Source organism: Solanum dulcamara, chromosome 9 (assembly GCF_947179165.1).
Source record: "Solanum dulcamara chromosome 9, daSolDulc1.2, whole genome shotgun sequence".
Lineage (NCBI taxonomy): Eukaryota > Viridiplantae > Streptophyta > Magnoliopsida > Solanales > Solanaceae > Solanum > Solanum dulcamara.
This window is the reverse complement of record NC_077245.1, coordinates 51,902,822-51,925,735: the sequence shown is the minus strand read 5'-3', so window position 1 is coordinate 51,925,735 and position 22,914 is coordinate 51,902,822. Positions and strand designations below refer to the sequence as shown.

The 22,914-nt window shown below is 32.0% G+C and overlaps 1 long non-coding RNA gene across 1 annotated transcript; it reads right to left on the bottom strand.

Annotated features, from left to right (window-relative positions):
• Positions 1 to 1,064: 1,064 nt before the first annotated feature.
• Positions 1,065 to 13,029, bottom strand: LOC129904052 (uncharacterized). Its single transcript, XR_008770355.1, has 4 exons — positions 12,669 to 13,029; positions 9,839 to 9,901; positions 2,339 to 2,401; positions 1,065 to 1,507 (listed from the first exon to the last, which is right to left on the bottom strand). It is a non-coding gene; the product is annotated as an uncharacterized LOC129904052 (long non-coding RNA).
• Positions 13,030 to 22,914: the final 9,885 nt, after the last annotated feature.

Below are 22,914 nucleotides of genomic sequence, written 5' to 3'. Positions count from 1 at the left end.
AACGAGTCAAGGAATCCATCTTTATTACTTCAAACTTCAAGAACAATTCATAGAGTTCAGAATGATTAATATTCTAAGGATTTTTTGCCAAACTTTATTTTCATATTTTAAAAAATAGCTAAATACAAAATAATGACTAAAACTTTATTAGCGTCCGAAAATAAACTTTATTAGAGTACGAGTTATTTATATTAATTGTTTACGAAGAAGTTTATTAGTTTAAAATAAATTTTGCATGTCATGTTTTCTTCTATGCTTTGTTTTGACTTTAATGAGAGCATTGCTTATTCACTGGTACTGATGTTGTGTTCTGACTTGACGTTATATTATTTTATCTTGTAACCTACGTATGTTTATGTCAATGTAGATACATGTTATATAGACGAGCAAGTAATTAGTTAGGATCTTATCCCTTTCAGCTGCTTTGGTGAGCTCCGTTTCAATCATGAAATTCACGAATCATTTGCTATTAGTCTTTATTTATGCATTTTTTTAGTTTAGAATTAGTTGGAAATATGTGTCCCTAACAATCCACCTATTATTAGAGGTTTCATAGATAACTTTAACTCATCAAATTATTCATATACTTTCTATTAGAATTTTTAGTTATAAGTTATATGCTATTAGATTTTTTAGTTATAAAGTTCAAACATGCAAAATGTTTTGCAGATTAAATTTTTTTGAGTTAAGAATATATATATATATATATATATACTTTAGTTTGCATGATAAAATATAAAATTAAGATTAAAAAAATCCAAGTGTCAATCTTTTTGGTGAAAAATTGGGTCATGAAACATAGTGACATAGTATTTTAAAAATAATCCTTCCATTTCAATTTATTTATCTAATTTTTTTTGTCATAAATTTTAAAAAAGTGAAGAAAACTTTTGAATTCTTTGCTTGATGCTTAGTATATCTTGAAAAGAAAAACAAGATGCTTATTATCTTTTAGACTTTAATACAATACTTGGAATGTCAATCTCATGGAGATCATACCAAATCCCATGGTCTTAATTTATAGATATGTGAAATATATCGAAATGCCCTTTAATTTTGTGGTTCTAAATATGTGAAGTTTTTTTATTTTAGTAACAAAGATGAACTTATATCAAATTAAAAAAAAAGTACATAGAAGCAAGTATTCCCAACAGTGGGATACAAAGAGGTAGTAGTAGTATCTATTCGATCCTTAGAGCTAGAAGGATCATTAAAAGTAGTTCTAGTTAGGCTGACATTACAAAAACCTCTAGAGAAAAAAGCTTATGAACTAAACACTGAAGCATCATTGGTTGTGTAGGATGCAGCTTGGTCTATAGTTCTTGATTTTGTAACCCCTCCTTGATCTGCTTTTAGGAGATCCATAACAAAAACAGGAGGTTGTTAGAATATTCTGGCATTGCTTCCGATCATTGAAGAACCAAAATGTGCCAATTTGTCAGCCATTGCATTTTGCTCCCGGTACACACGAGCAAGTGGTGGATCATTCAGGTGGTTGAGGAGGTGCCTGCAGTCATTAAAAATAGACATCTGGATATTAGATGTGTTTTGAATATGTTGAATCAACTGTATGGCATCTATATTTATGTGTAGAAAGGTAAAGTTGTGAGCTATTGAGAGTTGTAGTCCATGAAGTAGTCCCACTACTTCTATTTTTAGCGTTGTCTTTGTATTTGCTTCACCTGGAAAGTTGTCACGCCCAGGGGCGGACCCAAGGCATGTTGAGGGGGTTCATCCGAACCCCCTTCGTTAAAAAATTACATCGTATATATAAGATAAATTTTTTAATTTATGTGTATATATTTAATATTGAACCCCCTGAGCATAAGCCAAAGGAGTAGCTCAGTGGCAAATGGGGTTCAATATTTCGCTTTAGCTTGTCTCAACTAGCGAGTTCAAATCCGAATAAGCACATTTTTTTTTTATTAGCGTGTTTAATTTTTTTTGAACCCCCTTCATAAAATTCCTGGGTCCGCCACTGATCACGCCCCGAAAGGGTACACTTGAAGAGCATTGCTAATCCTCAAGAGAACCACTTGGTTCAATCACACAATCATTTATCAACATTCCAAAAGTGAAAGACTCAACTCATTAAGAAAAACTACTCATAAGATAAGGCCAAAGGCCAACAATCTTTCTAATCAATCAAAACAACAAGACGAGTATAAATGAAACTAGCCAAAAATAATATGAATCAACAATCTAGTCTATGAAGCATCTATCAAAGGTCTAAGAGGTGTCAATGACATTTCATGGCTACCTCAACTCAAATAAAGAAAACTAACTCAAAAACTGAAAAAGATAAATGTGGTATCCTTTAGAATATGGGAGGACTCACCAATCAGCTGAATACAAATAGATTCTTAACTATGCACCTATTGATGATCTCTAGTACCTGTCTCTGCATCATGAAAGGATGCAGGTCCAAATGGACGTCAGTACATAGAATGTACGAGTATGTAATATGGCAGAATAAAACATGTATAAGGTAGAATAACATCAACTCAAGTAACTCAATAAAGGGTAAGGAACTCCATCAAGATGTCATAAGTCTAAAGCAAGAGTAAGGTTTAGACAAACACCAATCATATACAATCTAATCCAATCAGAGTACTATCAAGACCTATATGGGAGTTCCACTTATCCGATAACCATCACTTATGAGCCAGTGATAGTACAACAAGCCGATGTTGTTGCCATGTCCATTCAATACCTTGTCAGGGTAAGAACGAATCAAAAAATCATGGATCCAAAACGAATCAAGTCCTATCACATCGTCAGGACAATAAAATTAGGAAACATCCGACTTAATAGTTCAATTCTTTCCTATGTTTGGAGACGTAGTTATTAGGTTTGAGTTATTACTAACTCTTACCCAATATGGTGTTCGATACTCCTCCCATGACTCAAAGTTCATAATACAATCAATCAAAGTCAAACCAAATCAAGAAGTCTCAAATGGACTCGTATAAGTTTATCAATTCTATCAAATCAATCTTTTCAACCAATTGATTTCTCAATCATTTCTTTAAGAGAAGTTTGGACCAGCATTTCTAACAACGTTCAGGTGAAAATAATTCACTTGGGTTAAATAGGAAAATTAAAGGACTAACAAGTTCATCAACACTATCATCATGCTCACATCCCAATCACGATCACGCATTCACAAATTCAAGGGTATAGACTCAATCCTTAAGTAAATACATTCAATATCCATCAATATGCTATTAGGGTTTATGAACAAGTAGTTTAAATTATTTTTTCAAGAAACTATTTCATAGAAAAACATCAATTTCTCAATAATCAGTAAACATGTTAAATTTAAGAAAGAAATTTTCAACAAAAATTATCATGGAGACTCAATCCTATTCACAATCAATCTATCACAATCATGGAACATGGAGGAAAAAATCCATTTTTTAGTTCAGCCTTACATACCTGGAACTCGAAGAACAATCAAAAGTTGGAAGATGGGAATGAACGCTTGAACCCTAGCTTCTTTCTCTTCTTCAATCCTTGCTCTCAAATAAACTAAGTGTTAATGAGGGATTAGGCATATAGGGTATTATTAAGGGACTCAAAATAGTCCCAAAATATCGAGGTTTTGATTGGGAAAGGACGGAAAAGACCAAACTATCTTGCATAAAAATCTGATTCTGACTATATACGGCATTTCTAAGACTTGTCGAAACTTTGACGATTTGTAGGATCCACTCATCCTATAAACTATGAAAAAATGAGTCTCTGAATCTCTCCTATGAGTTATTTATATGACTCGTAGACTCTTTGATGATTCATCATCATCACTCGTAGTAATGACTTCACGTTTGAAATTTTTTCTAAGTATTCAGACATTCTACGACTCATAATCGTAAGAATTTCTACGAGTCGTAATCAAGACTAGTAGAAAAGACCCTAAAGACTGAAAATTTTCTAAGTATTCAGAGGTTTTATGAGTCGTTTCTATAATTCAGTCAAAACTCTATGAGTCGTAATGTTGACTCCTAACTTTGAAATCTGAAAGCCTCTAGTAAAATGGTCATAAATTTTTACTCCGAAATTGAAATAAGGTAAATTTAGTGGAGTTGGAAAGAATACTCAAAGAAATTTAATTTGATAGGTAATGAGCCACCTAATTAGTTGTATTCTAGAAGATATGATCGTTTAAAATTGACCTAAGTAAAATCTTATATCGAAACTCAATCGGTAAGAAAGCTTCTAACTCAACTTTATAGTAGAGGATCATTGTGATCCTAATTTACTTCAAATACACTTCAAGCACTAAAGAATCAGTCATAACAATTACATTACAATTAGAATTATGGGATTCAAGCCTATTCGCATACAAGGAATGGTTCGGGCCTTAGCATAGAAATTTTCGGGTGTTACAATATCTCCCCCTTAGGATCATTCGTCCTCAAATGACGACCAAGATAAGGGTTTAGCCAGGGTACGAATACATCACAATAACTCAAAAAATTGTAACCCAAGATTAACTCACTCAATTGCTCAACTCAGGAAGGGACTATTTCAAAGATAAGAGTAGGAATAGTACCTTCAACATCGATACTAGGAGAAACAAATAGGTGCAGGTGCTTGTCTTTCATATCCTCCTCGTCTTCCTATGTAGCTTCCTCAATGAATTGATTTCTCCATAAAACTTTAACTGAAGCAACCTCTTCGGTCCTCAATTTACGAACCTGTAGATCAAAAATTTGGATTGGAATTTCCTCATAGGATAAACTATCTTTCACTCCAATATTTTCTGTAGGAACAATGAGTGAAGGATATCCTAAGCATTTCTTAAACATAGAAATATGGAACACTGGATGAACGACATCTAACTCTAGTGGAAGCTCTAGCTCATAGGCGACGTTTCCAACTCTTCTTATAATTTGGTAAGCACCAATGTATCGGGGACTCAATTTTCCTTTTCTCCCAAATCTCATAACTCCCTCCATAGGCAAAAATTTTAGGTATACCCAATCATTTACCTTAAACCCCAAGTCTCTCCTCCTAACATCAGTGTAGAACTTTTAACGACTTTGCGCAATCTTTAACCTTCTTGGATAATATTCACTTTTTCCATAGCTTGATGAACCAAGTCTGGTCCAATCAACTCAGCTTCACCAACATCGAACCAACCAATTGGTGATCTATACCTCCTCCCGTAAAAAGCCTCATATGGAGCCATTTGAATGCTCAAATGATTGTTATTATAGTAAGAAACTCAATGAGTGGCAAGTGGTCATCCCAATTATCTTTAAAGTTGATAACAAAAGCTCTCAACATATCCTCAAAGGTCTGAATAGTATGCTCTGCTTGACCATTTGTTTGCAGATGGAAAGCGGTACTAAGATTCACCTTCGAACCCAAACCTTTATGGAATGACTTCTAAAATTGATCAATGAATTGACCTCCCATATCTGAGATGATAGACAAAGGAACACCATGAAGTCTGAGAATTTCTCGAAGGTACAATCTAGCATAGTCTTTTACGGTGTCCGTAGTCTTAACAGGAAAGAAATGGGCTGATTTGGTCGTCCTATCCACAATCACCCAAATAGAGTCATGCTGTCTGTAGGATTGCGGTAAACCTGTAATGAAGTCTATAATTATCGTCTCCCACTTCCATTATAGAATCTCAATATCCTGAGTCACTCCACAAGGCCTTTGATGCTCAACTTTGACTTGTTGGCAGTTTGGCATTTGGACATAAACTTTGCTATATCTTTCTTTATTCCACTCCACCAATATACTTCCCACAAATTGTGGTACATCTTTGTAGAACCTGGATGGATGGAATAACTAGAGTTATGGGCCTCCGCCATGATCCTCTCTCAAATACCATCAATACTTAGAACACACAATATCCCTTGATACCTCAACACTCCATCTCCCTCTTTGGTAAAAGCCATTACTTTTTACTTGTAGACATCATGTTTTAATTTGAGAAAAATAGGATCTTGATCTTGATTTTCTTTCACCTCTGCAACTAAAGATTATTCAGCCTCATTCTGAATAATGGTACCACCATCACTAGCTTCAATAAGTTGAACTCCCAAATGTACAAGTCTATACACCTCTTTAGCCAACTCCTTCTTTCCCCTGCCACATGGGCAGTGCTCCCTATAGATAACCTGTTGAGAGCATCAACAACAATATTAGCTTTATCTGTGTGGTAGAAAATGCTCATATCATAGTCCTTGAGCAGCTCAAGCCATCTCCTCTACTGAGGTTCAGCTCTTTTTGAGTAAACGCATGTTGTAGGCTCTTGTAGTCTCTAAACACGTCAACATGCATGTCATAGAGATAATGATGTCAAATCTTGAGAGCGAATATTGTGGCTGTCAACTCAAGGTCATGAGTCGGGTAGTTTCTCTCATGATTTTTAAGTTGCCTAGAAGCATAAGCAATAACCTTACCTTTTTGCATCAATACACAACTCAATCCAACTCTAGACACATCACAATAGATAACAAATCCATATGTTCCCTCGAGTAGGGACAAAACTAGAGTAGTAGTCAACCTCGTTTTCAGCTCTTGAAAACTTTTCTCACAAGCTTCTGACCATTAAAACTTAGACTTCTTCTATGTCAGCTTAGTTAATGGAGATGATAAATATGAAAAGCCCTCAACAAATATTTGATAGTAACCAGCAAAACCCAAGAAACTTCTTATGTCAGTTGGGGATGTGGGCCTGGGATAGTTCTTTACCGCTTTATTCTTCTGCAAATCAACTCGTATACCCTCGCGAGATCCAACTTGTCCTAGGAAAGCCACAAAACCAAGCTAAAATTCACACATTAAAAACCTAGTAGAAAGCTTCCGATCCTTGAGAGTCTAAAGAATAATTCTGAGATAATTAGCGCGCTCCTCCTCACTCCTTAAATAGATTAGTATATCGTCTATAAATACAATCACAAACATGTCCAAATACTGTTTGAACACTCTATTAATCAAGTCCATAAATGTTGCAGGAGCATTAGTCAAACTAAAGGACATAACAAGAAAATCAAAGTGACTATACCGAGTTTGAAAAGTGGTCTTTGGGATGTCACATTCCCTCACTTTCAACTAGTGGTAGCCTGATCTGAGGTCTATCTCTGAGAAGCAAGTGGCACCCTGAAGCTAGTCAAACAAATCATCTATCCTGGGAAGGAGATACTTATTCTTTATTGTAACCTTATTTAGTTAACGATAGTCAATGCACATTCTCAACGATCCATTTTTCTTTCGCACGAATAGGAAAAGAGTGCCCGAAGGTAAGACACTCAGCCTAATAAATCCCTTATCTAGGAGATATTTTAGTTGTTCTTCCAATTCTTTCAATTCAGTAGGAGACATTCTATAAAGAGAAATAGAGATAGTTACGTATCAGGAAGAACATCAATCCCAAAACCTATCTCTCTATCAGGAGAGACTCCAGGCATATCCTCATGAAACACTTCAGGAAACTCATTTACAATCGTGACTGACTCCAGAGTAAGGGACTCAATATTTTCATCCTTGACTCTAACGATATGATAGATACACCCTTTAGAGAATAGCTTTATGGCCCTAAGGTAGGAGATAAATTGACCCTTAGGCACAGAAAGACTACCCTTCCATTCTAATACAGGTTTATTCGAGAAACTCAACTTAATAATCCGAGTCCTACAATCGATAGAGGCATAACAAGCATAAAGCCAATCCATGCTAAGAATTACATCAAAATCAATCATGTCCAACTCAACTAATTCGGCCATGGTATCCTTGTGATAGATCACGTTATAAACTCTATAGACCCTTTCAGCTAGGATAGACTCACTAATAGAATTAGATACACTGAAAGGCTTAAGAAGACACTCAGGGGTTTTATCAAATCTACTAGCCATATAAGGAGATACAAATGATAATGTGTCACCCGAATCCTTCAAAACATAACAATCAAGAGTAAAGAGTCAAATCATACCCGCCACCACATCTGGAGAGTTCTCTTGATCTTGGTGGCTACCCATGGCATATAGACGGTTTGAACCTCCACTCATACCTGAAGTGGTACCTCTCTAATTACTTCTAGCTAGTGGTGTTATGGTAAAAGATTGGGCTCTATTACCCCATGTCAGACACTCTCTCTGAAAATGGCCCACTTAGCTATATTTATAATATCCATTCTTTCCCTCTCTGCACTCTTCTAGATGGAACTAACCAAACTTTCCACAAGGTGTCTTTTCCTTCAAATATTGAGCTACTAGCTTGGAATTGAGAATCCTGGCCTCTGAAATGCTGGTGACTCTATACCTTTTGATCATACCTATTATGTTGCATAGGTCTATTTGCCGCTAATGGAGCATAGTTGGAAAACCTTTTCTGTAAGAAGGACTTGTTGTCTTTACTCTACCTCTGCTCATTCTCATGCCTAGCTAATTTTGCCTTCTTGTTCAAGTGATCCTCATTGTCTTTCCTCTTATCATCCTCTACCTGCTGAGCATACACCATAAACCTAAAAATATCCATATCAGAAATCAGAAATAATGCTTTGCACTCCTTTTTCAGATGTCTTCCCAATCCGAACACAAACTTCCTCATCTTAGACCGCATATCTAGGACCATCTCTAGAGCATATCTAGATAACTAGATATACTTAAGTTTGTACTCCTTCATAGTTAGCCCTTCTTGCTTCAGATTCACAAATTCTTCTATCTTTGCTTCCCTCAACTCCTTAGGAAAGAAGTGATTAAGGAATGCTCCCACGAACTCATCCAAAATAGCAGGCTCAGCATCCTCACCTCTACATTATTCCCATTGGTTATACCAGATATTAGCAACATTCTTGAGTTGATAGGAAACCAACACAACCCCTTAAATTTCAGTAGCATGCATTGCTTTTAGCATTTTCCACATCTCATCGATAAAGTTTTGGGGTCCTCCTTAGACTTGGAACCTGTGAAAACTGGTGAGTTAATTCTCAAGAAGTCTTTAATTCTCATGGTAGCAGATGGATCTTGAGAAATAGATTTAGGAGCTGATAAACTCTGGCTACCATTTTGGGCAGCTACCAACTGAGTGAGCATAGAAATCGCTCACCAAAAATCGGCCTCTAATGTCAATGCAGGCTAAGTAGTAGGATCTTAGGTTGATCCAGTAAACCTTGTAGGTCGGCCCTTATATCTCACTCCTAAAAATGGGGGCATCTCAGATTATGGAACCTCAATATTCGCAACATTTCTTTAGTTTGCGGCATATTTAGGAGGCATTATCTGTGAATAATTAAAGCACGCATTAGGAAGGAACTTTTAGAGTTAAACTCTTTAGCACGAACTCAGAGTATGAAGAAGTGAAGTAATTTCCGAATGTCCTACAGCCTCCTGATTATAAGTGTGGTGCACAACACACCCATAAGCAATACTTTACTAGACACGGCTACATAGACACCCTAGGACTCTTGAATTCTGTGCTTTGATATCTAGTTTGTCATGTCTCGGGAGGATACCATAGGTGTAGCCAGCACTTGAAGACCATTATTGATCTCCAAGAGAACCACTTGGTCCAATCACACAATCATTCATCAACATTCTAACAGTAGAAGACTCAACTCATTAAGAAAAACTACTTATAAGATAAGGTCAAAGGCCAACAATCTTTCTAATCAATTAAAATAACAATACTAGTATGAATGAAACATGCCAAAAATAATACGAATCTATAACATCAACAATCTAGACTATGAAGCCTCTATCAACGGTCTAAGAGGTGACAATGATAGGTTCATGACTACCTTAAGTCAAATGAAGAAAACTAAATGAAAAAATGAAAAATATAAATGTGGTATCCTCTAAAATCTGAGAGGACTCACCAATCAGCTGAATACAAATAGATCATCAATGATGCGCATGTTGATGATCTCTAGTATCTGTCTCTACATCATAAAATGATGTAAGTCCAAATAGACATAAATAATGAAATGTACGAGTATATATAATATGGCAGAATGAAACATGCATAAGGTAAAATAACATCAACTCAAGTAACTCAACCAAAGGTAAGGAACTCAATCAGGATGTCATAAGTCTAAAGCAAGAATAAAGTTTAGACAAAGACCAATCATATCCAATCTAATCAAAGTACTATCAAGACCTATATGGGAGTTTTTCTTATCTGACAACCATCACTTATGATCCAGTGATACTACAAAAAGCCGACGTTGTTGCCACTTTCATTCAATACCTTTCTAGGATAAGAAAAAATTAATAAATCATGGATCCAAAACCAATCAAGTCCTATCATCTCAGGACAATAAAATTAGGAAATATCCAACTTAAAGGTTTAATCCACTTATACATTTGGTGACATAGTTATTAAGTTTGATTTATTACTTACTCTTACCTAATTCGATGTTCGATACTCCTCCCAAGACTCAAAGCTTATAACACAATCAATCCAAATCAAACCAAAATAAGAAATCTCAAATGGACTCTTATCAGTTCATTAATTCTATCAAATTAATCCTTTCAACCAATCGATTTCTCAATTATTTATTTAAGAGAAGTTTGGACAAGCATTTTTGACACTATCAGCTAAAAATCATTTACTTAGGTTAAATAGGAAAATTAAAGGACTATCAAGTTCATCAACACTATCATCATGCTCACATCTCAATCACAATCATGCATTCACAAATTCAAGGCTCTAAACTCAATTCTTAAGCATATACATCCAATATCCATCAATATGCTATTACGGTTTATGAACAAGTAGTATAAATTATTTGTTCAAGAAACTAGTTCGTGGAAAAACATTAATTTCTCAATAATCAGTAAACATGTTAAATTTAAGAAAGGAATTCTCAAGAAACATAATCATGTGTAATCAATCCTATTCATAATTAATCTATCATAATCATGGCACATACATAGAACTCGAAGAACAATCAAAAGTTGGAAGATGGGAGTGTGAACGCTTGAATCCTAGCTTTTTTCTCTTCTCCAATCCTTGCTCTCAAATAAACTAAGTGTTAATGAAGGCCTAGACACATAGGGTACTATTAAGGGACTCAAAAAAATCCCAAAACATCAAGGTTTTGATTGGAAAATGATAGAAAAAGATCAAACTATCCTTCATAAAAATCTGATTCTGGCCATATACAGGTCGTTTCTATGACTCGTCAGAACTTTGACGATTCGTAGGATTCACTCTTCCTTTCAACTCTGAAAATATTAGTCTTTGAATCTCTCCTATGATTCATTTCTATGAATCTTAGACTCTTTCATGAGTCGTCATCATCACTCATAGGAATGGATTCACTTTTGAAAAAAACAATTAAGTGTTCAAAGGTTGTACAACTCATTTCTACGAGTCATAAGAATTTCTACGAGTCGTAATCCAGATTGGTAGAAAAGAGCCTAAAGACTAAAATTTTTCTAAGTATTAAGAAATTCTACGAGTCATTTCTACGATTCGTACAAAACTCTACGAGTCGTAATGTTGACTCTAACTTTGATGATCTGACAACCTCTAGAAAAACTGTCATAACGTTTTACTCCAAACTCGAAATGAGGCAAATTTGGTGGAGTTGGAAAAAAACTCAAAGAACTTTAATATTATAGGTATGAGCCACCTAATTAGTTATATTTTAGGAGATATGATCATTTGAGGTTGATCCAAATAAAATCTTATATCGAAACTCAATCAGTAAGAAAGCTTCAACTCAACTTTGTGCTAGAGGATCATTGTGACCCTAATTCACTTCAAATACTAAATAATTAGTCATAACAATTACATTAAAATTAGAATTATTGGATTCGGGTCTATTCGCATACAAGAAATGATTCGGGTCTTAGCATAGAAATTTTTGGGGTCTTACAAAAGCCTAATATCCAATTTCCTGCAACATGAATGACACCCCCTCCCCCCAATTCCTTGATTTATTTTTGAGAGTTAAAGGCACCTTCAGTGTTAAGCTTAACAAAACCCATTGATGTTACCCAAGTGAGATTGAAAGTCAAATGAGTAGATTTGTTGTAGTTGTTAATCCCTAGATGGAATTATTCAAGCGCCAATTTGTGAATAAGAGTGGCGTTGGGTCGATAGGGTTTGTTTGAAAAGATGTTATCATTTTGAGATTTCCAAATATGCCATAAAATGAAAGAAATTATGATTGAGGTAGGCATAGCATGGTAATGAGTTTTATCACTCACAGTAAAGAGATGTGCGAGGAAAGTGTTGGGATTATTGATGTCAAGATCAGTAGACGAAAGGTTGTGGCAAATACTTAAATCTTTCCAACAATGAATAACATCTGTATAACGGAAAAAAACATGATGGATTGATTATGGCTCATCTAATTTGAAAACTTTACAAATATTTGAAGGAAGAATGTGAATTTGATATAGATACTAATTTGTGGAAAGTCTATTGTGTGTGCACAATCAAAGAAAGTTATTGATATTAGGAGGTATACATAGTTGCCAGATCCAGTTGTACTTGAGATTGGTGGGTTTAATAGTGAACAAACCATTAGAAGTAAGACCCCAAGTTAATCGATCATAATCTTTGGAGTAAATAGGTAGATAAGTTGCACTAATTTGTGTATGATTATGGATCAGAAGTACAAAAGATAAAACATAAAGGTGAAAAAGACCAAGAATTACTGGTCAGAATGGAGGAAACTGTTGTTTCTTTCTCACCTTTGTTGAGAGGGCCCTAGATGAAATATCGAAGAAGTACATTTGGTGTTATCCAAGGCTGGTTCCAGAGATTGATATGCTGACCAGTAGTAATTTTCCAAACTCTACCAAATTGATAGGAATTCCATCCGAGAAGAACATGTTTCCAAGTTGTTGAACGAGATATGTTTGGTCCATCAAAAAAGGCAAATATTTTTGTAAAATTAGAAATGCCCAAAGTGTGTTGGGATGTTGAAAAAGATGCCAAGCAGTTCTTGCAAGTATAGCACGATTTTTTTGGCACAATTTCTGAATACCAACACCTCTTTGTTGGAGAGGAGTTGTCACTTGATTCTTGTTTATCAAATGAATTTTGTGTTTGTCAATTGTAGACCCCCAAAGAAACTGACATTGATAACTCTCTAAATGAAGGATTATATTCATACGAATTTTCATGATTTGCATAATGTGGTTAGGAATGGTATTTAAGGTAGATCATATAAGAGTAGGAGCCCGTTTGGATGGTCTTAAAAAAATAGCTTTTATGTATGAAGTGTTTTTAGAACTTTGAAGTACTTAAAGTTATTTTTATAAATAAGCAGTTGAGTGTTTGGATAAAAGTGCTTATGACGTGAATTTTAGGGTTAAAAGAATAAATAAAGGTAGTTTGAGAATTTAGTTAAAATATAAGGGATATAAAAGTAATTTCCATGGTCAAAGAAAATGACTTTAAGCACTTTGGAAAAAAAAGTTAGGAATCCTAACTTTTCATTTTTGACTGACTTTAAGAACTTTATGGCTTAAAGTCAGCATTAGGCAAACACGTCCAAAAGCTAAAAAGGGGCTTTAAGTTGGTTTTGACCAACTTAAAGCCAATCCAAACGGGCTCTAGATCTTCCCGCGAAGTTTAAGAAATTAGTTTTCCGGCCTGCTAGTTTATTATTGAAATTGTCCAAGATGAATTGGAAGTCTTGTTTAGTAGGAGTAGATGTGAAAATGGGAAATCCAAGATATTTCCCAAACTTTTGCCCTTCAGAAATATGGAAGGAGCTAAGTATAAAAAACTTGTCGATGTTGGAACAATGTTTCTCGAAAAAAGATTTTCACTTATGAAATATTTTTTTGTCCGAAGCAGCCATGAAATGATTTAAATAATCAATAATGTAGTTACAACTATCGATAGTTAATTTAGATGCTATAATGATGTCATCGGCAAAGAACAGATGAGAAATAGGAGAAACTCTTTTTCTAATTTGATTATGTTTACAAGAAAGATTTTCCATTGCAATATTAATTCTTTGAGAGAACATTTCCATACATAAAATAAAGATAATAAGGGTCACCCTGTCGAATACCTCTAGAGGTGTAGATAACAGTTGAAAGTTCTACATTAATCAAAATTCTTGTTGATATAGTAGAAATGCATCTCATAATAAGGTTTATCAAGCTTTAAAGAAAGCTAAAATAAGTGAGAGTTTGTTTGATAAAGGCCCCTTCCAAACGATCAAACACTTTTTCCAAATCAATTTTTAGTAAAACATTTGTGCGTTTGGAGTTAGAAGTTCAAAAATAGTTTAAAATTTCTTGAACGATCAAGGCATTATCAGTAGCTCGTCTATTTTGAACAAAAGTTGATTGAAAAGGGTGTATGAGTTTTGGTAGTAGAGGTTTTAGATGATTAGCAATAACCTTAGTAATAAGTTTGTAAATAGTGTTACACAATCTGATAGGTCGATATTGGGTCATGGAAGTAGGGCTTTGAACCTTGGGAATTAAATAGAGGAAAGTTTGATTAAGATGCTCCGAGATAGTTTTAATTTGAAAAATAGTGTGGTCGGGCCCTTCCCCGGACCCTGCGCATATCGGGAACTTTAGTGCATCGGGCTGCCCTTTTATAGAGTAATTACGACTCTTTTTATAGTAGGCCAGAACTTTTGATAAAACAAATTGGTGCAAACCATCTAGTCCAAGAGTTTGTAAGGTTTAAATGATTTTAAAGCGAAGGTAATCTCTTGTTCTCGCACAAAAGAATCTAAAAGAAGATTATCCGATGAGGAAAGACAATCAAAAGGAGTACAAGTATAAATATTTGAAGCATGACTATGTTCAGTAGTATAGAGATTAATATAGTAAGTTACTACAGTTTCTTTAATAGTGGATGGATCAGTGATCCTTTTCTGCTCACTATCTTGGAGAGCGGTAATATGATTACGCCTACGTCATTTAAGAGTAGATAAGTAAAAAAAACCTAGCACTAGCATCTCCGTCATTAAGCCAAGAAATTCTTGATTTTAATTTCCAAAACGCTTTCTCGAGTTTCAAAATACGACTAAAGTCCAAAATAAGCTCATTTTCAAGATTTTGTAAAAAGGTGCTAGTTGAAAAGTGTATAGACTTTTGAATGCCAGCCAATCTAGAAAAAATAATATTTTTTTAATAAAAAAATATTGCCAAATTCACTCAAGTTCTAATAAGTCAAATGTTTTGTGAATAGAGAGAGTAGTAGTGCTAAATAAATCATCTGTTTTCTCAATATTGCTTAACAATATTTCTAAGGTCGGACATTTAATAAATGATTTCAAATCTGAAAATCGTATATGAATAGGACAAAAAGGGTAAAGAGCTAGAAAGAAGTAATGGACAATGGTCCGAATGAGACTAAGGCAAATGATGAATTTGAGCTTCAAACAACATAGAGCCCGTTTGGATGAGCTTAAAAAAAGTAACTTTTATGTATGAACTGTTTTTAGAACTTTAAAGTGCTGAAAGTTATTTTTATAAATAAGCAGTTAAGTGTTTGGATAAAAGTGCTTAAATGAGGAAAATTATGTGAATTTTATGGTTAAAAGAATAAAAAGGGTAGTTTGGGAATTTAGTTAAAATATAAGGGATATAAAAGTAATTTCCATGGTCAAAGAAAATGACTTTAAGCACTTAGAAAAAAAAAAGTTAGGAATCCTAACTTTTCATTTTTGACTGACTTTAAGAACTTTCTGGCTTAAAGTTAGCATTAGGCAAACACGTCCAAAAGCTGAAAATGGGCTTTAAGTTGGTTTTGACCAACTTAAAGCCAATCCAAACGGGCTCATAGTTAACCATTCATAATTGGCCACTACTCTGTCAAGCTGTTCAAGAATAAGAGCATCATTTTTTTGCTTATTAGTCCAAGTAAATTTACTACCTCTATAACCCAAATCCACTAAATTGCAATAATTAAGACAGTGAGAAAGGTTATCAGAACGATTGGTCAAGATTTGTTGTCCACTAAATTTTTCATTAACATTTAGAATTTCGTTAAAATCCCCCTAACCATCCAAGGTCTCGAATAACTATCCGCTATGTTCTTCAAGTTTTTCTACAAAATTCTACAATGAATTTGAAAGCTTTTAGCATAAATAGTGTTATGTCGGAAATCAATGGTTTAAAATTAATTTCACATTTATAGAGAAAAAATCAATTTTAGAAAAGAAGAGTCACCACTTAATTTTTTAAAGAAATTAAGAAAACTTAATTTAAAAGAACCTAACAGATTTAAGTCTTAAAAATTCAGAGAAAAAGGTACAAGGTTCTTATTTCCACTTTGAAAAGGTGTTAAGCATTCAAAATGGCCGCTAACGCGCGTTATCCGGCGATTTGAAAAATTCTGGTTTTTGACTAACTTTGGAAAAATAAGTTTAAAAATAGTTAAGGCATTTTACAATTTGGAAGAACTATGAACTTTAAAAGATTTAGAATATTTTATAGGAGAAATAGATTTGGTATGAAAATAATTACATAAAAGTGGGATAATTTAAATAAATCATTTAAATGAAACAAATGATCATAACAATGGTCTCTCTTCAAGAGATTTAATTAAGTTAAACTAAACAAATAATTGTTAGAATTAATACAGGATAAATAAATATCATCAACTAATTAAATAAAAGTAAAGGCAATAGAAATTAGTGATGCCTAAAAGGAATCATTTTAGTTTTTAAAACATTAAACTACCCCAAATATATACAAACGAAAATATTTAAAAGTATACAGGCTAAAAATATTCATGTGTTCATATTCCTCGAATTAGCGCCGACTTATTAATCGAAAGACAAAATATAGTGTTTTATCATTTTTCTGCTCGGGTCGACTTTCATCATTTTCGAAGGCCTTATCTACCCCTACCCCTCTATTATTATAATCCTAAAGCGATCTAAAAGAAATAATAAAAACTAACGTCCTAAAAGATGTCTAGCGTCTCAACTTAATATCCAAGAGGCATTGAACGTACTATTAAGGTAGGTTTAGACTAAAGAAAGTATAAGCATCCTAATTGGACACATCGTCAAAAAACAACAGATAGAAAGAGCAGTTAGCACATAAAATCTCAAGTAAGCCTCTAGATTAATTAATTAACATACTTGAAAACACAGATAAAGTGGAAAGTCATAAAAATTACTGAGTGTGCATACACAATAAGACGTATGTATCATAAATATAAAATTTTGATTAACATGGAGGCAAATTTCATTATTAAGACATATGAGGGCAATTTTAATTACTAAGGTGATTATAATAAAAGAGGACATGCTTGATAATTTTAGTTGTTAACTAATTATGTTTATAGAATCATATTAACATGATTTTAGTCAATAGCATGCTGAAAATTTATAAAAATACTATAAATATGGTTTATAAATATTGTGTTGAAAATTTATTATAATGCCACAGACATAATCTCTTTATAAAATAACATTATGAAAACTTATTTTAAATCCTATAAACATGATTTCTAACAATATATTGAAACTTTATGAAAAATAGTAAGCAGGCTTTCTAATATAATTATATGCTGAAATATTTATTAAAAAATATAGGCACGGTATCAATATAATATGATAAATAATTATTAAAATCCTACAAGCATGATTTCTACCTAAAGTAATCTTTTGAAATATATTCATTACATATTAATAACATGCTAAAATTTAAAGATGATTTTTAATTACTAAAGTATTCATTAAGTTCTATAGACATGATTTGTTATATAATATTAATAGAAAATCCTGTGAACGTGATTTCTAAACGATTAGCATGTCAAAAATATTAATTAAAATATATATAGACATGATATATTAAAATTATAAATTCTATGGACATGATGCCTATATGAAATGGTATGTTGAAAAATATTAATTAAAATATATATAGACATGGTATATTAAAATTATAAAATCCTATGGGCATGGTGTTTATACGAAATGACATTCACATCTAAATAAGATTAAATCATCATATTCAAAATTATTTAGTAGATACTACCTATATAATGTCTAAATAGTTAATAAGGCAAAGTTATTGTTTGAAACTATAAGTATGATTTCAAATTTAAAAGACAAGTTATAATATAAGATAATCGTCATAACAATTACTCTAATGATATTTAAATTTTAAAAAAAGATAAACAAAAGATAGCACATATAAAATAGGCAAATTATTTTGAAACATATGTATGATGATAAACGGTAAATTAACATTAGACCATTTTATTTTATTTTATTTTTATTAAAGCAAATATCTTGTAAGAAATAAAATACTTATATCGTGAATAAATAAGCCTAAGTATGTGGATATGAGTATTATAACTAGGATCAGGTAGACACGCTTTTCAAACATACACATAGATATTGATAAAATAAACAAGTAGCAAGTATATCCCCTCCCCATATATTTTCTCCTTTTTATTATATACAAAGTTCATTATTACATGTCAAAAGTTAACTAAGAAAAAAAATAGACAAATAGAAATAATAAAACAAGAACTAAAATTATGTGAATTTTGTTACAAGTGAACTCTTCATGTCTTGAATTTTGAACTTCAAACCCTGCTAAATCATAAAAAATACAAGCAGTATACAAATAATATAGAGGTATATCATGATTATATAATTTTACTTCAACAAAGCAAACAAAAAAAATAGTAACACATTTCAAAATAATAAACCAATATATAAAGAAAGGTTGGCACTAACTTGGATGCTTCGGTTAGGAAGAATAAGCAAATAATATCTTAACTGTGATGCCAAGAACTAGAAAAGGAATATTAAAGTATACAAGAAAAAACTATTACTTGTGAAGATATTTCTGAAATTTCCCAAACTTCTGATGGTACAGTTACACTTCGTTTTAAAAATTATGATATTCCTAGAATTACTAATTCTTCTTCTAGATTAACCAGATCTGTTTCTTCATATATTTCACCTGCTAGTTATTTAGTAGATATACCCTCTAGGGCATCTACTTCTCAGATTAGAGAAAATACACCCCAGACTTTTGATCATATTATTTTAGACAATAATAATATTGCTAGGGGAAAGGATAATTTTAGTGATCCTACAGATTCTGAAATGAATTTTCCAAATGGTTTAGATGGATAGTAAGCCCATTGATTTTAGTCCGGGTTCACCGGCAAGAAAACATATATCTGCTGAATTTTTCTGTTAAAAATGGGAACCTTTTAGAACATGGTTCTTTTCATCATTTTCCCCAGAAGAAAAGAAAAATTTTCAAAATGACTTTTATGCTGATTTGGCCAAAGAAAATATTATATTATCTTTTGTGCCTTGATTTATGATTAAATATGTAGGACAATATTTATCTATGATTGAGCATGAATATCATTTATCTGCTTCTGAAGATATAGTGATTTCTTCTTTACCTCCTATGCAATCTTTTGACATTTGTCAAGATGGTAAAACTATTAATTTTACTATTTTTTCTAAATTATTTGAAAATCGTAATGCTATTTTAAATTGTGAACATGTAAATTTAATTTTAAAACAACAAAATTATGTTAATTATTACTTGAGTGTTCTAGGTGAACATATTATGTCTTTGCATAAAAATTTAGATAATTATTTGAAACAGACTAAGATTTTACATGAAAAAATTAATTATTTTACAAAAAAGAATAAGGAAAAGATGGATCAAAAAATTATAAAAAATACTTTACAACCACCTCCTGAAATTAAAAATTTTAAAACTGAATCTTTTGAAGAAATTGAACAACTTTTACGGAATAAATTGAAAAATATTGATTTATCTTCTCGTGTCACTAATTTGGATTTATAACCCCAACCTATTTTATCTGCAAAAGAAGAAGATTTTATTAGCAAACAAGCAAGACATGATTTTTCTGTAAGTAAAATTAATACTAAATGGGCCAATAAACCTATTCAACATATGTATTACTATAATAGGCACACTCCTGTTGATGTTTTAAATGAAGAACGGGAACATGTTTTTAATAACAGTTATAACAGTCGTGAAATTTATGAATGGAATATTGATGGTTTTAATGATAAACAGATTTTCACTACTGTGCATAGAATGTTAATGTATAACACTATTTGCAAAGTTAATAAAAATACTGATCAAGATATTGCTAATATGATTATTGCTGGTTTTACTGGTCAATTAAAAGGCTGGTGGGATAATTTTTTAAACCAAGAATATAGAACTACGATTATGAATACAACTACGGTACATACTGTAGCCGGCTAATTAGCTTATGCCACCACTGAGGTTAGTACTTCTGAAGGCCAAGTACGGTCTAATGCTGTTTATACTTTGGTTACAACAATGATTGAACATTTTTGTGGTCGTTGGACTGATGAAGCTGAAACGATTAAAACTACTTTACAAAATTTGCGTTGTAGACAATTGTCTGATTTTAGATGGTATAAAGATGTTTTCTTGAGTAGAGTTATGGAATTGCATGATTGTAACCATGAGCATTGGAAGTCTAAATTTATTGATGGATTGCCTTTTATTTTTGCTGAACGTGTTGGAAAAATCCTTCGTGGTACTGATACTAAGATTCCTTATGAAAAACTTACTTATGGAAAGATTATCAGTGTATGTACTCAAGAAGGTTTGAATGTTTGCAATGATATCAAAATGAATTATCATATTAAGAAAAATAGATTGAATGAAAAACAACAATTGGGTGAATTTTGTCATCAATTTGCTATTGATATGCATGTTTCTACAAGAAAAAAGAAAGTTTATCCTTCTAAGAAAAAGTTTTATAAAAAACCTCGCAAGATTAAGCGTCGTGATTTATCAAAAAATGATTTGAAAGAATTTCCTAAAAAATACAGGAAAATGTATAAAAGAAAAGTTGGGAAAAAAGACTATAAAAAGAATGTTAAATGTCATAAATGTGGCAGATTTGATCACTATGCTAATGAGTGCAAAACTGAAGAAAAGATTAAACAATTAGATCTGGATGACAAGTTGAAAGATTCTTTATGTAAAATTCTTCTAAATTCAGAACATGATTATTTTTCTTCTTCTAAGTCTGTTAGCTATGATTCTAGCTCATCAGGTTCTATTGATAATCATATACGTATTTTAGAAAATAAAGATTTATATACAGATTCTGATAGATCTTTTTCTGACGATAAATGTGAACCCTGTCAAAAGGGTTTGTCTTGTGAGAAAGATGATAATCTTTCTTTCTAACGATTTCTAGTTTAGAGGATAATAGAACTTTTGATTTACTTTTACAAGTTAATAAACCTAATGAAAATGATAAAGATGTTTTGTTAGCACCTGATTTGAATTTGGATGATAGTTTCCTAAAAAAATATTAGATTTGATAGTAACAGTGAGTTTCTACAGAAGCTTAGCATTATTACTTCGCAAAAATTTTACATTAATATTACTTTACAAATAGATTATAATTTCATAAAAGAATTTATTGCTCTATTTGATAGTGGTGCTGATGTTAACTGTGTACAGGAAGGGATTATTCCTTCTAAATATTTTCATAAAACAACTCATTGTCTAAGATCTGCTAATAGTAGTAAAATGAAATTACGTTATAAATTACTTGAAGCATTTCTGTGTAATAATGGTGTTTGTTTACCACAAAGATTTATGATTGTTGAGGATATTTCTTGTCCTATTATTTTAGAAGTGCCTTTTATGAATGCTATTTTTCCTTTGAAATATTGGGACAATAGTAAATTAATTGGTACTTATAAGAATAAGAATTTTCAATTGAATTTTATTACTAAACCATTTACAAAGACTATTAATCAGATTGTTAATAAATTAGTCTTAAAAATCAGCAAATAGATTTTATTAAACAAGAAATTTCTTTAATGGAAATAGATGTTATTTTGAAAAATCCTAAATTACAAGAAAAGATAGATTTGCTAAAAAACGAGTTTATTTTAAATATATGTGGTGATCAACCTAGTACCTTTTGAAATAGGAAAAAACATGTTGTTATTTTACCTTATGAAAATTCTTTTGATGAATTAAATATTCCGACAAAGGTCAGACCTTGTCAAATGAATTCTGATTATTTAGAACTTTGCAAAATTGAAATTGATAATTTGTTAAAAAGGAATTTGATTAGACATTCAAGTTCTGCATGGTCTTGTACTGCTTTATATGTTAACAAACATGCTGAACAAGAAAGAGGTGTTCCTAGATTAGTCATTAATTACAAACCTCTTAAAAAAGTTTTAAAATGTTTTAGATATCCCATTCCCAATAAAAAAGATTTATTAGATAGATTACATGATGCAATTATTTTTTCTAAATTTGATTTAAAATTTGGTTATTGGCAAATTCAAATTTCTGAGTCTGACAAATACAAGACGGCTTTTAATTTCCCTATGGGTCAATTTGAATGAAATATTATGCCATTTGGATTAAAAAATGCCCCCTTTGAATTTCAAAAAATTATGAATAATATTTTTATTCCTTATATCAATTTTATTATTGTTTACATTGATGATATTTTGATATTCTCTAAAAATGTTGAAACACATTTTAAACACTTGGAATTATTTCAAAAAATTGTTATTCAGAATGGTCTAATTATTTCTAAACCAAAGATGTTTATTTTCCAAACAAATGTTAGATTTTTAGGTCATAATATTGAAAAAGGTAAAATTAGCCCTATAAATAGGAGTATTGAATTTGCTTCTAAATTTCCTGATGTTTTAGCAGATAAAACCCAGTTACAAAGATTTTTAGGAAGTTTAAATTATATTTTCCCTTTTGTTAAAGATTTGGCTACAGATACTGCTATTTTGTATGATAGATTAAGAAAAAATCCTGAGGCATGGAGTGATTTACATACCAGTGCTGTTAAAAAGATTAAACTAAAAGTTAAAGAATTGCCTTGTTTGACTCTGGCTAATCCAAATTGGATCAAAACTGTGGAAACAGATGCTTCTGAGATTGGCTATGGTGGTATTTTAACCCAATA